Raw genomic sequence first — 15,137 nt, forward strand, 5'->3', positions numbered from 1 at the left:
TGTGTGTGTGTGTGTGTGACTGTGTGTGTGTGTGTGAGAGAGTGTGTGTCTCAGGGGTCTCTCTATATTCCCACACACCCCATCTGCTATTTACGGCTCCAGACACTGAAGCGTCTGTGTGAGTCTCACTGAACACAAAAGAACCTTCAACCAAACCACCATCAGTACAGATGAACAAAACCAGCACATGATCTCTAGGTTAACTAAACTAACTCCACGCTTCCAGGCATAGTCCAGACACAAAGCCAATCTCCTCGCGTCTCTGCCAGCAGCATATGCTCATAGACGGGCAAACAGAGTCCAGACTAGCTTTACCTTCACCTGGGCCGCTGCCAGAGCGCTTAATTATTAACTCACACACTCAGACAGGAACTCTTAATGGAGACTAAAATAGCTAGCACTAGCTGATGAGAGTCTGAAGCTGATAACAGATCACAGCGAGTGGGACAGAAACACACTGATAAAGGCAATCAATCAATGGCCAATAATGAAAGAGTGGGACGGCCCGGGACAGTGTCTACTGTACTTACTGTACATAAACAAGTTCAGGGAAAGGAAAGGATGACAACGCGCATTGTGTTCGTTTGCTTTATTTTGCAAAAGCACAAATCTTCTGTTTTTATTGTGAGTGTGCAAAAATAAAAGTAAACACTTTTGCGGATTATATCTTACACCAAAAATTTAGTTTTTTTTATGTTTCAGCTGTTGGATCGCGCCGGCGCCTCGCGCGCGCACACCCCACATATTCTAGCAATTCACACTTACATCGCAGTCTGTTCATTATCAAAATAAAATACAGTCAGCTAAACATATAAAAGGTTACACTGGTCAGTTTAAATAGACCGTAGTATACCGGTCCACTCGGCTGTATGCCAAGGACTTTTTTGTTCATGTGAAGAGGATGATCTTTTCCGTCTATATGCGAATGCGTGTAAAGTACAAGCCTAGTTTACATTATAAATAATAGTTAACATTCAAATACATTGAGAATATGGAAACATTTGGATTTGTGCCGAATGAGACGTGAGTAATAACCTCCAAATACATCTAGCCAAACCCGCGCTCGCTCCGTCACGTATGCACGCACGCACGGTCACGATCTAATGCACTGCAAATGCCGGATTTTTACGCCGGAAGACTGGAGGAATGATGCTGAAAATACAGCTGCGCATCACAGAAATACATTACAGTTTAACAGAGATTCACAGAGAAAACAGCTGTTTTACATTACAATAATATTTCACTGTTTTTACTGTATTTCATATAATATATACGTATATACATTATACATATACAGAATATTATGTAACTATGTTATGTAATTCCTCATCAGCAGCTGAAGTTCATACTGTAAGCGTGTAGTGGAAGCATGTGAAGTGATTGGAGCAGATCAGACCCATGAAAGGTGATTCTGGAGTGATTTATCATGTACAGTAGTCGGGTAATCACCAGTGCTGCGCTTTCTGAATCATATCCAACATGACGGCAAACACACACACTCACACAGACAGACACACACAGACAGACACACACAGACAGACACACACAGACAATAACAATTTATTTTCATAAAAAAAAGAAAAGCTAAATATATCTGTCTTAAATAATTAAGCTAACCGATTTAAAACAGGGTGGCGCGGCGCTCCATAAACAAGTTCACGGAAAGAAAAGGATGACAACGCGCATTCTGTTTGTTTGCTTTATTTAACAAAAGCAAAAATCTTCTGTTTTTATTGTGAGTGTGCAAAAATAAAAGTAAACACTTTTGCGGATTATATCTTACACCAAAAATTTAGTTTTTTTTATGTTTCAGCTGTTGGATCGCGCCGGCGCCTCGCGCGCGCACACCCCACATATTCTAGCAATTCACACTTACATCGCAGTCTGTTCATTATCAAAATAAAATACAGTCAGCTAAACATATAAAAGGTTACACTGGTCAGTTTAAATAGACCGTAGTATACCGGTCCACTCGGCTGTATGCCAAGGACTTTTTTGTTCATGTGAAGAGGATGATCTTTTCCGTCTATATGCGAATGCGTGTAAAGTACAAGCCTAGTTTACATTATAAATAATAGTTAACATTCAAATACATTGAGAATATGGAAACATTTGGATTTGTGCCGAATGAGACGTGAGTAATAACCTCCAAATACATCTAGCCAAACCCGCGCTCGCTCCGTCACGTATGCACGCACGCACGGTCACGATCTAATGCACTGCAAATGCCGGATTTTTACGCCGGAAGACTGGAGGAATGATGCTGAAAATACAGCTGCGCATCACAGAAATACATTACAGTTTAACACAGATTCACAGAGAAAACAGCTGTTTTACATTACAATAATATTTCACTGTTTTTACTGTATTTCATATAATATATACGTATATACATTATACATATACAGAATATTATGTAACTATGTTATGTAATTCCTCATCAGCAGCTGAAGTTCATACTGTAAGCGTGTAGTGGAAGCATGTGAAGTGATTGGAGCAGATCAGACCCATGAAAGGTGATTCTGGAGTGATTTATCATGTACAGTAGTCGGGTAATCACCAGTGCTGCGCTTTCTGAATCATATCCAACATGACGGCAAACACACACACTCACACACAAACACACACTCACACACACACACACACACACACACACACACAGACAGACACAGACAGACAGACACACACAGACAGACACACACACACACAGTGCAAACACTTCCCAGACTTGTTTCTCAGACAGACACGGGCTGATATAGAGCAAAGGTCACGCTGCACTCAGAGCACTCTGGGAAGGTGGCAGACAGACACTCAGAATATCAGTCTGAAACAAAATTCAAATTAATCAAATAGAATCGACTCAGAAGAGACGTGAATGAACGCACGCGCGTCGCCTGATCCACAAATGCACATTTTAATCGCTACATGCACAAATCATGATACTTTAATACAAACTGTAACATTTGTATTCATAAATTGATTTATCATGTACAGTAGTCGGGTAATCACCAGTGCTGCGCTTTCTGAATCATATCCAACATGACGGCAAACACACACACTCACACAGACAGACACACACAGACACACACACACACAGACACTGACAGACACAGACAGACACACACACACACAGTGCAAACACTTCCCAGACTTGTTTCTCAGACAGACACGGGCTGATATAGAGCAAAGGTCACGCTGCACTCAGAGCACTCTGGGAAGGTGGCAGACAGACACTCAGAATATCAGTCTGAAACAAAATTCAAATTAATCAAATAGAATCGACTCAGAAGAGACGTGAATGAACGCACGCGCGTCGCCTGATCCACAAATGCACATTTTAATCGCTACATGCACAAATCATGATACTTTAATACAAACTGTAACATTTGTATTCATAAATATGTCTCTATTTGAACAAAATGCTGCACATTAATGTAATTCATAACTCTGCAGACACCGGTTGAAAAGCATTTGTTTCAGTGTTTTTTTCAAATCGTGTACACGTTAATGAATTGCACTGGGCCTGGTTTGTTGGTAGCTGTGTGTGTGGGGGACGTGAAATGCTGTAAACTGCGAAAATTAAGTCTCAAAATCCAAATGAACCGAACAAGGTCGACTCGAACTAGACGTCAATTAATGCACGTGTGTCACCTGATCCACATATGCATGGATTCCTTTTTGCATGAGCAATTCATGATATATTAATGCAGAACAGAACATTTTTATTCGTAAACATGTCTGTATTTGTACAAATCGCTGCACAATCATTTAATCCCGAATTCCACAGACTCAAACTGAAAGGCATTTGTTTGTGGTTAGTAAGATACATGTATAAAATTTATGCAGTACATGGATAATTGTGCGTGCATCTATTAATCATTTTGAGTCTAATTTCATCCCATATAAACCTACCCCTTACAGAAAACCTGTTTGTATTGTTACACTTTCAGATAAACATCATTTACTATTTTTAATACTTTTTTTCCCCTTGTGGGAAACGCATGCAGGCTGGTCCCCACAATGTCAAATATTTCAGGTTTTACTATCCTTGTGGGGACATTTGGTCACACACACACACGGAAGATGAAACCCTATGACTGGAGCAGCACATGCTCGACAGACAGACAGATAAACAGGCTGGATCTCATCTCTCTCAGTGTACAAGGAAGAGAGAGGAAGGGGAAAAAAACACAAAAGACTGGGAACGGAAGTAAAACAGGTTTCACAACTTCTCATGATCTTCTGCAACCAGATCCTGATCCAAACCGCACAAGGTCCAGGCATGTAGCTGCGTGTGACCGATACTGAGAGAGATAACGGAGCACAAGCTCACGCCTCGCCTGCGGTCACAGACGAAACACATGCTCACACATCGCCTCGATACCGCGGCGCAACCTCCGATTCCTCACGGACAGAACAAGGGAGTAAAAACTACAGGTACTAAAAATCTCATACCAAAAGCCGATTATTCAGAATCGATACCGATATGCTGTGAACTATACAGGGAACCATCTCATGACACATTACTATAATATCAGAGGTTAAAATTAACATCCGTTATATTCAACTGCTATTTATTTTTCAATACAATAATCACACTCAAATAAAAACTGAAAGGAACTCAAAGTAGTTTTTATAAAAACTCATCTTCATGTCAGATTTATTCAAACATCCAAATATAATTAACAGCAAATAAGCTAGTGTTTTATAGCTAACTAATCAACTGTGAACACTGGAGAACTTCCCTGAGGTAAATGCTAAGCTTGATCATAAGCGGTTTTATTGACAATTTCCCACAGTTTAAACATGGACTGGTCGATTACATGCGACGTGATTCATTTCAGTAAGTTGTACTAGTTCTTTCAATGACTTCTGATGCTCGTTTATGTTTATTTTGTGCTATAACTTGTAATAAAGTGGAAGAGACTCATGCTGACGCTACGGAGATCTGTCGAGCCACATTTAAGAGCAACAAAATAGCATTTATTGTCTGAATTTTGTGCTAAAATGGACAGAATTTGAAAGCTGATACTTTGTTTTTATCAGAACTTAGCTCTTTGCGATTATTAGATAGAAGGAGCTCTACAAATAATGTTTGATGAAGAGAAAACCACAAATCCGGCAACCCTGAACCTGCAATAACAGCGCTACTTTTTAAGTGAGATTGCACTAAAGTGTTAATATTGTGTCAGGACAGGCGTGCTTCAGCGATGACGGAGCGCTGTGAGACGGTGATGTCAGCCGACACTAAATGCACTGACGGAGGTGAGTCAAAGCAGCCCTGCAATTAGCAGCGAGTCTGTGGCAGAGACACAGCTATTATGAGGAATGAGCAACACGCCGCTGCGCTCCAGCTGAGACATCAACCAACATTCAGCACAAGAACCTAAAAGGACCATCTCACCCCAAAAATCACAGTTCTGTCATCATTTACTCACTCATGAGTCTCTCCAAACCTGATTTATGAAGAATTTTACACAACTGTTTCACACGCAAGCTTCAAAAAGGACAAAAACACTATAAAAGCACCATTGCATCAGTCCATAAAAGCCCTTTTACACTGAGAACAATGACTATAACTAAAGATTCAATACGAGTGAAGTCCACACCACAACTATAATGATAACGACACAGACAACGAATATCATTGCAATATTTGAATATATTGCATTACACCATACACGATTCTGATTGGCTGGCAGGTATGCATTAAAACCGTTTAATGCACAGGTAGTTCCAAGTCAGTTTAATCACCGTTCTATATTAATATGCTGCTTTAATTGATGCACACAAACCCATACAAATTTCAATAGAAAAACAGTTATTGTAAATTGTAGTAATTTTATATTTTCACTGTATCAAGCAAATGCCGCTCTGGTGACTAGAAAACATTTCTAAAGCTCAGAGACACAGCGACGCGTCACGAGCTCAAGGCCGGATTATTAGCCGAGCGTCGACCCTACAAAGACACGACAAACCCCGAATCAACAGCAGAGAGAGCAGCGCTTCTCTGCAGAGTCACCAGACTACAGGAACTCAGCTTATGAGTAAATAGATCTGCATGATTATTAATCAAAACTAGTGCTGCCAAACGATTAATCGCATCCAAAATAAAAGTTATTGTTTACATGATATATGTGTGCATACTGTGTATATTTATTATGAATATATAAACACACACACATGCATGTATATATATTGAAAATATTTACATGCATATATGTATATTCAAATAATTATATAATATTAAAAATATATTTAATATATAAAAACAACATTTTTCTTAGATATATATACATGCATGCAGTTGTAGCATAAAAAATTACTATAACTATATTATTTTTCTTAAATACTGATTTTTTTTTTACCGCTGGGGGATATTTGTAGTAATAGCCAACAATACATTGTATGGGTCACAATTATACATTTCTCTTTTATGCCAAAAATCATTAGGATATTAAGTAAAGATATTTAGTAAATCTCCTACCGTAAATATATCAAAACTTAATGTTTGATTAGTAATATGCATTGCTAAGAACTTCATTTGGACAGCTTTAAAGATGATTTTCTTAATATTTAGATTTTTTTGCACCCTGTATAAATCTCAATTTCAACCCTTATGGTTTTGCGCTCCAGGGTCACATATTAGGGGCATTTCATTAGTCCTTCATTCACCTATGAGGTTACGCAATTATCACAGAATTAAAATTTTTGGATGAACTATCCATTTAATTTCATGTACTGTACATATGCTGCTCTCTAGATTCGTGTGCATGACTGCATTATAAGAGTAGAATTACAGGAACAAATGAAGCCAATTTTTTAGAAGGTTTGAGGAACTGCAGCAGTTTTCCAGTGAGACGAGATCAAGGAGCAGAAAGACATTTTTCAGTGACGCGTCTTCAGCTGATCTTTGCCTGCAAAATCCAAACAATCTCATAATAATTGACAACCACATTGTTTACATGGGTGGCAAAGACTTCTGTTGGGTTGCCAGATCTGCCCTCAATCTCTAGCAACTACCGGCAAACCCTAGAGTCACCAAACACAAAGGATCAGAGGAAGCCGGCAGCTGTAATATCCTGTTAGGAGGAAAACCATCCCGTCTTCCCCTGAAGGCACAATCTGGTCCGGCCTCCGTCCCAAACACAACAGCCGCTTCAGACGGAGAGCGTTTCTCGTCTGCAGTGGGTGGTCTGTGTCACGCTCACGTCTCATTTGTGTTTCTCACTAACACAGACGAAGAAGAAAATGCAACACCAGACTAAAAACGCTCTCAAATCAAAAGAAAGAAATAACAAAATTATATGTTGCATAAATCCTATGAGGCCCTATTACTGTAAAAAAAAAAATTTTTTTTAATTACTAAATGGTAAAAGTTGCATGAATGCTTCTTGGTTGTTAAAATGTAATTAAATACTTAAAAAAATAATCTAGAAAAAATAAATATATATATATACTGCAACAGTTATTTTGCATGCAATGTAAAAAAAGCTCAGTTGCTGCCTTCAAATTTCATTTACATAAGTAATTTCAATGTAAATTATATTAAACTGACTTAAAATATTAAGTTGAAATTAGTTCGATTTTTTTAATTTATTTATTACGGACTTAAAATAATGGAAAAACATGTTACCATGAGTTAATTTTTTAAATCAGCAATATAAATGAATATATAGATCCGTATATATTAAAGGCGGCACAACAAATACATGACGCATTTAAAATCATACACTTTTTACGATATCTTTTTTTCTAGACGACACTGAGATTTTTTTTTTACAGTAATGAGAATTTAAGGTTGCATTTAGATTCAATCCGATCAAATATTGTGAAACGCAAGCGTTAAAGGGATAATTCACTCAAAAATGGAAATTATTCCTAATCTCCCTCGTGTCGTAACAAATCCATAAGACTTTCGTAACACAAATGAAGATATCTAAATGAAATGAATCGACTGAAAGTCCATTTAACCAGTACTTCAACCGGGGTAAACGCTTCAAAAGGTTCATAAAGACAGTAGGTTTAATTTAGACTTTTATTCACACATGAGGGTAAGTTATTGATCACAGAATGTTTAACTTTTGAATGAACAATTCCTTTAATTTGATGCATCAATAAAAAAATGACAGGAAAATTATGTCACAATGCAAAACATCTTAATGAATTTAAAACGGCATGCAGAAAAATGTTTGCTTTTGTATTTTGAGCTGAGACGTCATGTCTTTATTGAACTCTTCGTGTCCTCAGAAGCCAGGAGAAAGTGACAGGAGCTCTCCTGGCTCCAGCGATCATGAATGCAGACGTGAATCTGTGCATTATGAATCCACTTTATGTTTCCAAGACGCAGCTTGTAATGAAAAGAGCCGAGCACTTGAAGTCTGTTCCACGAGTCGACTTGATTATAACAGCCAGGAAAATGTTAAACCCTCAAATCTGCTTAAAGCACCATTTCTGTGAGCAGAAACCAACAGGCTTGCATCCCGCAAAACAGCAATAAAGAAACAGCAGCTCTGAGCTTCAAGCCAATTCACATTCATTCTGCTTCGCTTGTGGCCTTTAAACAGGATCGGAGCGAACGTAGGGTGACCACACAACCTTTTTTTCCAGGATTTCCAGGGAAGTGTCCAGGGTTTGGCTTCGTTTTCCTATTGCTTTCATACTTGCTGAAGGTAAGTAGCTTGACCAATAGCGTGCAGGCATTCTACACAATCGACCAATCGTGGCGTGCGAGAAGGCGGGATCTACAGAGAACAACCAAAGCGATGCAAACACAAAAATAATACAAAACCTAGACATTTTAGAAATCTCGGTCAGGACACGTCCGGGAAAACAGTACGTGCACTACCAGTCAAAAGTTTTTAAACAGTAAGATTTTTTGTCTCTTCTGCTCACCAAGCCTGCATTTATTTGATCCGAAATACAGCAAAAGCAGTAATATTGTGAAATATTTTTACTATTTAAAATAACTGCTATCTATGTGAATATCTGTTAAACTGTAATTTATTTCTGTGATCAAAGCTGTATTTTCAGCATCATACTCCAGTCACAACGTGATCCTAAATCATTCCAATATTCAGATTAGCTGCTCAAAAAACATTTATTATTATTATTATGATGTTGAAAACAGCGGAGTAGAATTTTTTCAGGTTTCTTTGATGAACAGAAAGTTCAGAAGAGCAGCATTTATCTGATTAAGAAATCTTTTGTAACATTATAAATGCCTTATCATCACTTTTGATCGATTGAAAGCATCCTTGCTAAATAAAAGTATTAATTTCTATAATTTCTTTCCCAAAACTATACCGACTCCAAGCTTTTGAATGGTATGGTGGTGTATAATGTTACAAAGGCTTTTTATTTCAGATGGATGCTGATCTTTAGATCTTTCTATTCATTAAAGACTCCTCAAAAAATACTCAACTGTTATAAATATTGAAAATAATACTGATTTCTGAAGATCATGAGACACTGAAGACTGGAGTAATGATGCTGAAAATACAGCTGCACATCACAGAAATACATTACAGTTTAACACATATTCACAGAGAAAACAGCTGTTTTAAATAGTAATAATATTAATGCTTTTGCTGTTCTTATTAATCTTACCGTTCAGAAACGTTTGACTGGTAGTGTATGATGTGAGATGCTCACGTGCTTCAGAACAAACTCAGTTAAACCGGCGCTGATAAACTGGACATTTTCGGGAGTGTTGCTTTCATTTCCAGAGAACATCATCAGGTCATGACTGAGAGTCTGTCTAGACAAACAAGGGCAAGACAACGTCTGAAAACAGAGATAGAGACGTGTTCAAGGAGCTGCAGCAAGTTCTTGTCCCATGACAGCGAGTTCTTGCTGATATCAGCTTTTCCTTTTCAAAAGATTATTTGCAAACTGCAGACAGATTTTGCAAGACGGTTAATCAGAGAGAATTCCAGGAATGAGTGAGTCTGCTGGACAACAGGGGGCAGCCGTCTGAACAATAAGTTAGTCACTACACATGAAGTACTAGTCGGGAAACTCCCAGCTGAGGATTTCAGACACACACAACTGTCTGATACACACACCGGCATGCTTATGAAAATGTGAGAATAATATTATCATGTGCATATCGCTGAGAGGAAACAACAATGGAAACCATCACAGAAATTCTATCAGTTTCCACTATAAATACCATTGCAAACTTTACAAACCATCAACTTTTAAGCATTTAAAAATGGTTTTCTGTAGTGTGTTTTGGGACATATTCCATTAGGATTTATTGGTTTTAACAAGCCACCAATAGAAGTGACCAGCAGAAACCCATAGCAGTTTCCATTAAAACCAATACACGCCCCATTATAACCAAATTCTGTGATGTTTCTATTGTTTTTACAGCAGGGAGACTTAAAAAACAAGGGATAGTTCACCCAAAAATGAACATTTTATCACCATTTACTCACACTCATGTTGTTCCGAACCTTATGAATGACCTTCTTCTGTTGAAGATGTTTTGAAGAATGAGCCAAACACCGTTAGTAGCCACTGAGTTTCATAATAAGCGGAGAAACTAGTGAAGTCAATGGGGACTTCAAAATATCTTCTGCGTTTTACAGATCATCCTAAAAGACGACAAGACTGTAATCTTTGGGTGTACTGTTCCTCTAACTCGCTGAAAAGTCATTCTTCCGTTTTAAACAGAAATGTGACCCTGGAGCACAAAACCAGTCATAAGGGTACATTTTTCGAAATTGAGATGCATGCATCATCTGAAAGCTGAATAAATAAGCGTTCCATTGCTGTATGGTTTGTTAGGATAGCACAATATTTGAAAATCTGGAATCTGAGGGTGCACAAAAATCTAAATATTGAGAAAATCATCTTTAAAGTTGTCCAAATGAAGTTCTTAGCAATGCATATTACTAATCAAACATTAAGTTTATGGTAGGAAATGTACAAAATATCTTCATGGAACATGATCTTTACTTAATATCCTAATGATTTTTGGCATAAAAGAGAAATGTATAATTGTGACTCATACAATGTATTGTTGGCTATTGCTACAAATATCCCCCAGCGACTCAACACTGCTTCTGTGCTGCAGGGACACACATAGGTCCACAAACACACATAACTCATATTCTGTGATGTAATGTGAGCTAATGATCGAGTCTGTCTGTCACTGACCGCTTCACCTAACGTTACTAACCGGATCCTTACGCGACATAAACTAGTCCGCGTCCAAACTTTCTCAGAAGTTTATCCGAGAGGTCACCCAACACACAACGAGTCTAAATAGCCAAATAACAGCATACTACACCGCGGGGTTGTAAAAAGAAATCGTTTAGTGAAGAGCGTCCAAGAGAAGAGACTCACTGATCGCCATGCTCTGGGATGAAGCGGATCTCTTGCAGTTACACGTGCAGGAGACATTGGTGTGGGTGTCGCTGGTTCCGTTCATCAGACCCATGAAGCTGAACACTGCGCGCTGTCGAATAAAAACATTGACGCAGGCTCCTCTTCTTTCTTCCAGGAGCGTGTTTTCTTTTGGCCTCCGTCCCGCCACCCCCGTCCCGCTGTCTGGCCGCTGTGCTCCAGTATTCCCGGTGTTATTCCCGGTGTTATTCCCAGACGGTTTGTACTACTTTCCAGCCGTCTGCGGCGCGCACCTCATTCAAGTCCAAGTTGGCGGATAACCGGCGGGGGCGGGGCTTAGCGCGGGGGGCGGGGCTTCGAGCCAGACAGCATGACGTCACTGCCAGACTTGGCCTTTCACATGAGCCAAAGTAAAATTCTTCATTCTTCAGCAAAAATGGCTTACATCTCCTTTGTCTTTCCTCAGTTTTCTTGTTGAATTGGACTCTCTTGTTTCATCTCTTAGACTTACTAATAACATAAAGAGTGCCAAACTTTTGATGGGTTATGACAACTTTTCTAAAAAAAAAATGTACGTTTATTTTTGCACTTTTATGTATCTATAATACTTAATTTGACATGCAAACACAGAATATTTGTTTTCTGTTTTTATTTTTATAATCGCTTTTTGTTGGAATATATTAATGTCTCGCTTCCCTGTTTCTGTATGTTTCTACAAGCTTTGTAACAAAAATAAATAAATAAATAAATAACATGTAAAAAAAAAAGAGTGCATGAGCCAAAGTAATTTGGAAACTGTGTTATTATTATGTGCACAGCTTTTCTCCCCACAAAGAAAAAGAAAAAAGTGTTTTAATCCGTGGAAAGTCTCTTTTTATTGACAAGCGGTATGACAGAGCTATTGTTTTTGCTTTGGATTTATTGATTTACTGGAGTATTTATGACTTTGTATAGTCTTCCTCTGCCGGCTCTGTTCTCAAGCGTTTGTCTCAGAGGAATGTGCATTTATTTAAAACATACCTTTGCTTTAATGAGAGGAAAACAATTTTGCTTCTTGAGTTTGTCTTCTTGAAAAGAATGTAACAGTAGATATATAAAGCGAATGCTACATTATAAAGTATATGCATCCCCTAGATGTACATTTTTCTGGACCAGTTTTGAGTGTGACAGTATTCACTGGAACAAAGCATGGTTACTCCCTGAAATATGTTGCATTTCTAATAAAATCAGAGAGGTTAATTTAAGATTTTACGTCATGTTTAACCAACGAAAACGTCTGTGTATTCTGCACAGTTGAGGAAGAAACTTCACTGCAATCAGGTTAAATCTCTTTGGGAGAACGTAAGTTATTATTTATCTTCTTTTATAAATGTTTCACTGAAAGATATATGTCTGTGTTTTTCTGGCAGTGACCATGTTATTAATCTTTGTCACGAATTCAGTCCATGGACTTCCGTTTATTCACCACCAGATGTCACCCTTTCCATTACATTGACTCTCGCACAACACAAACTGTTGCATAGCACCCCGGACTACATTTCCCATCATTCTTTGCACAATTTGCACACCGCCCTGATTGCTCTGATTGCACACAGGTGTTTCTAATCACCTCGGAGTGAGAGAGAGAGAAAGAGTGACACGGGGTCTCTGATGTCATAATCTGTCCGAGACCTTTAGAAGCGATGATTCATACAGCTAGACGCTCACATGATGTTAGAAAGCAAAACTCCGTTGAGCAACAGTTTCCTCTCAGTCTTCATGTTTGATCCAGAGATAGAGCAGAAGAGCTCAGGGTTAGAGATGAACACACAGTTCTGGATGGAAGCTTAACTGTTTATGAAACCCATATTCATATGTTATATATGTGCATATATTACATTTCCATGTGTGAAATACATTGTCATATGAAGTAAAAACATTTACATTTACAATTTCATATATTAACACGTTTAATAAATTTTTGAACATGTCCTAAAATATCTCAATACATGTTGATGATACACAAGTAAATATAAAATAGACTTGTATTTAAAAAAAAAAAGTATTACAAGAACATATACAAAATCTGTAATAAATTTAATAAATTTAAATATATAAATAAAATATATTGCTAACAGTCACAGACCAAGCCAGAGACAACAGGTAAGTGAATGAATGGCAGGTTTATTGACAGATTATTGACATATTCTACGTGTATGGTAGAAGCAGATGGTAAGGAGCGAAGGCAGGCGAGTATCCAATACAATGAACAGTTCAAAGGTTCCTAGCTGAACACCGATCAGAGGATTGTTGGAGACCGTATGAGTAAGTACACACAGGTAAGTACCGTACAGGGAGTCTGGAACAGTTCAAGAAGGCAAAGGTAGGCCGGATGGTGAGTGACTGTGAGGAGCGTGTTCTTGAAGGTGGCTTGATTGGAGACGGCAGGTGCAGGTGATCAGCATACAGGAGAGTGTGATCTGGTGTGAGTGGTGATCGTGACTGCAAACAGGTGTAAGCCAGGGAGGATTCTGGGACATGGAGTGCAGAGCTGGTGACAGAAGACAGAGACTCCCTGACACATATACAGGTGCATCTCAATAAATTAGAATGTCGTGGAAAAGTTAATTTTATCTCACGTCTCGTCAGCCCCGTTACAATCTTGTTTTTAATTTCTTTGTGTTGCAATGCAATTTTTTTTATTCAAGAAGATGTTACCTAGATTTGATGTCTGTCTTGCTGAGATTTAGCTTATTGTTAAATCTCTTAAACTCATTGATAACAAGAATAACAAGTTTCTTAAGGCTTATGATGATATTTTCCTTACCGACTGATTTCTCCCCTGTTCCTTTAAGTTATTGTATTTCGATGCAGTGCTGTTTCTTGTTGTGTTTTCTTTCTTGCAATAAAAAAGAGTGCAAGATACAATAACAAACATATATGTAATATTTTCCAAAAATAAAATATCTCCTAGAGGGAATTATTTTTGGAACTCTATAATTGAGAATATTGGCTGGAGAAGAGCTTGGTTAATTCCTTTTAAATACTGTATTAATAATAAAATAAAAGAGATACACTTCAAAATCTTTAATATCAGGATTCACTAATATTGATGATGAATGCTGTTTTTGTAATCGTGAGAAAGAGATGCTGACTCAAGTCATAAACAGGTTTTGGATGGATTTGGCAGAGTTTGTATTTAATTGAATGAATATTAATTATTGCTTTACTTTACAGGATGCTATCTTGAAAACAAAAGCAATTAAGATCTAGAATGTATTAACCTTTTTATTAACAAAATGTCACATACATAAACAAAACTATGTAAAATTGGTTTGACTTTTATATTTCTCCAATCTACATATAATAAAATCATCATATAGATATTATTGACATTTACACATACAATTATTATTATGGAGATTTAAATATGTTATAAACGTATATCTTCATCTTCCCAGAGAATGTATGTATGGGGTAAAAGGGGTAAATGTTTATATATACACACACACACACTTACACTCACACTCTCACACACACACACACACACACAAATGTGTGTACATAGACTTAAATATATTTAATACATATGTAATGTATGCAGACTGTCTCTAACACACACAATAGTGCAATAGTGAAATGGCAAATGCATCAGACAGCAGTGATTGAAACACATACAAAACCTTGAGCCTGTGGTATCAGAGTGACATTATGGGCCACAGGAGTGTGTGTGTGTGTGTGTGTGTGAGTGTGAGAGAGTGTGTGTGAGTGTGTGTGTGTGTGTGTGTGAGAGAGAGAGGGCG

The sequence above is a fragment of the Sinocyclocheilus grahami genome, unplaced genomic scaffold (genome assembly GCF_001515645.1).
Source record: "Sinocyclocheilus grahami isolate Dianchi unplaced genomic scaffold, SAMN03320097.WGS_v1.1 scaffold965.1, whole genome shotgun sequence".
NCBI lineage: Eukaryota > Metazoa > Chordata > Actinopteri > Cypriniformes > Cyprinidae > Sinocyclocheilus > Sinocyclocheilus grahami.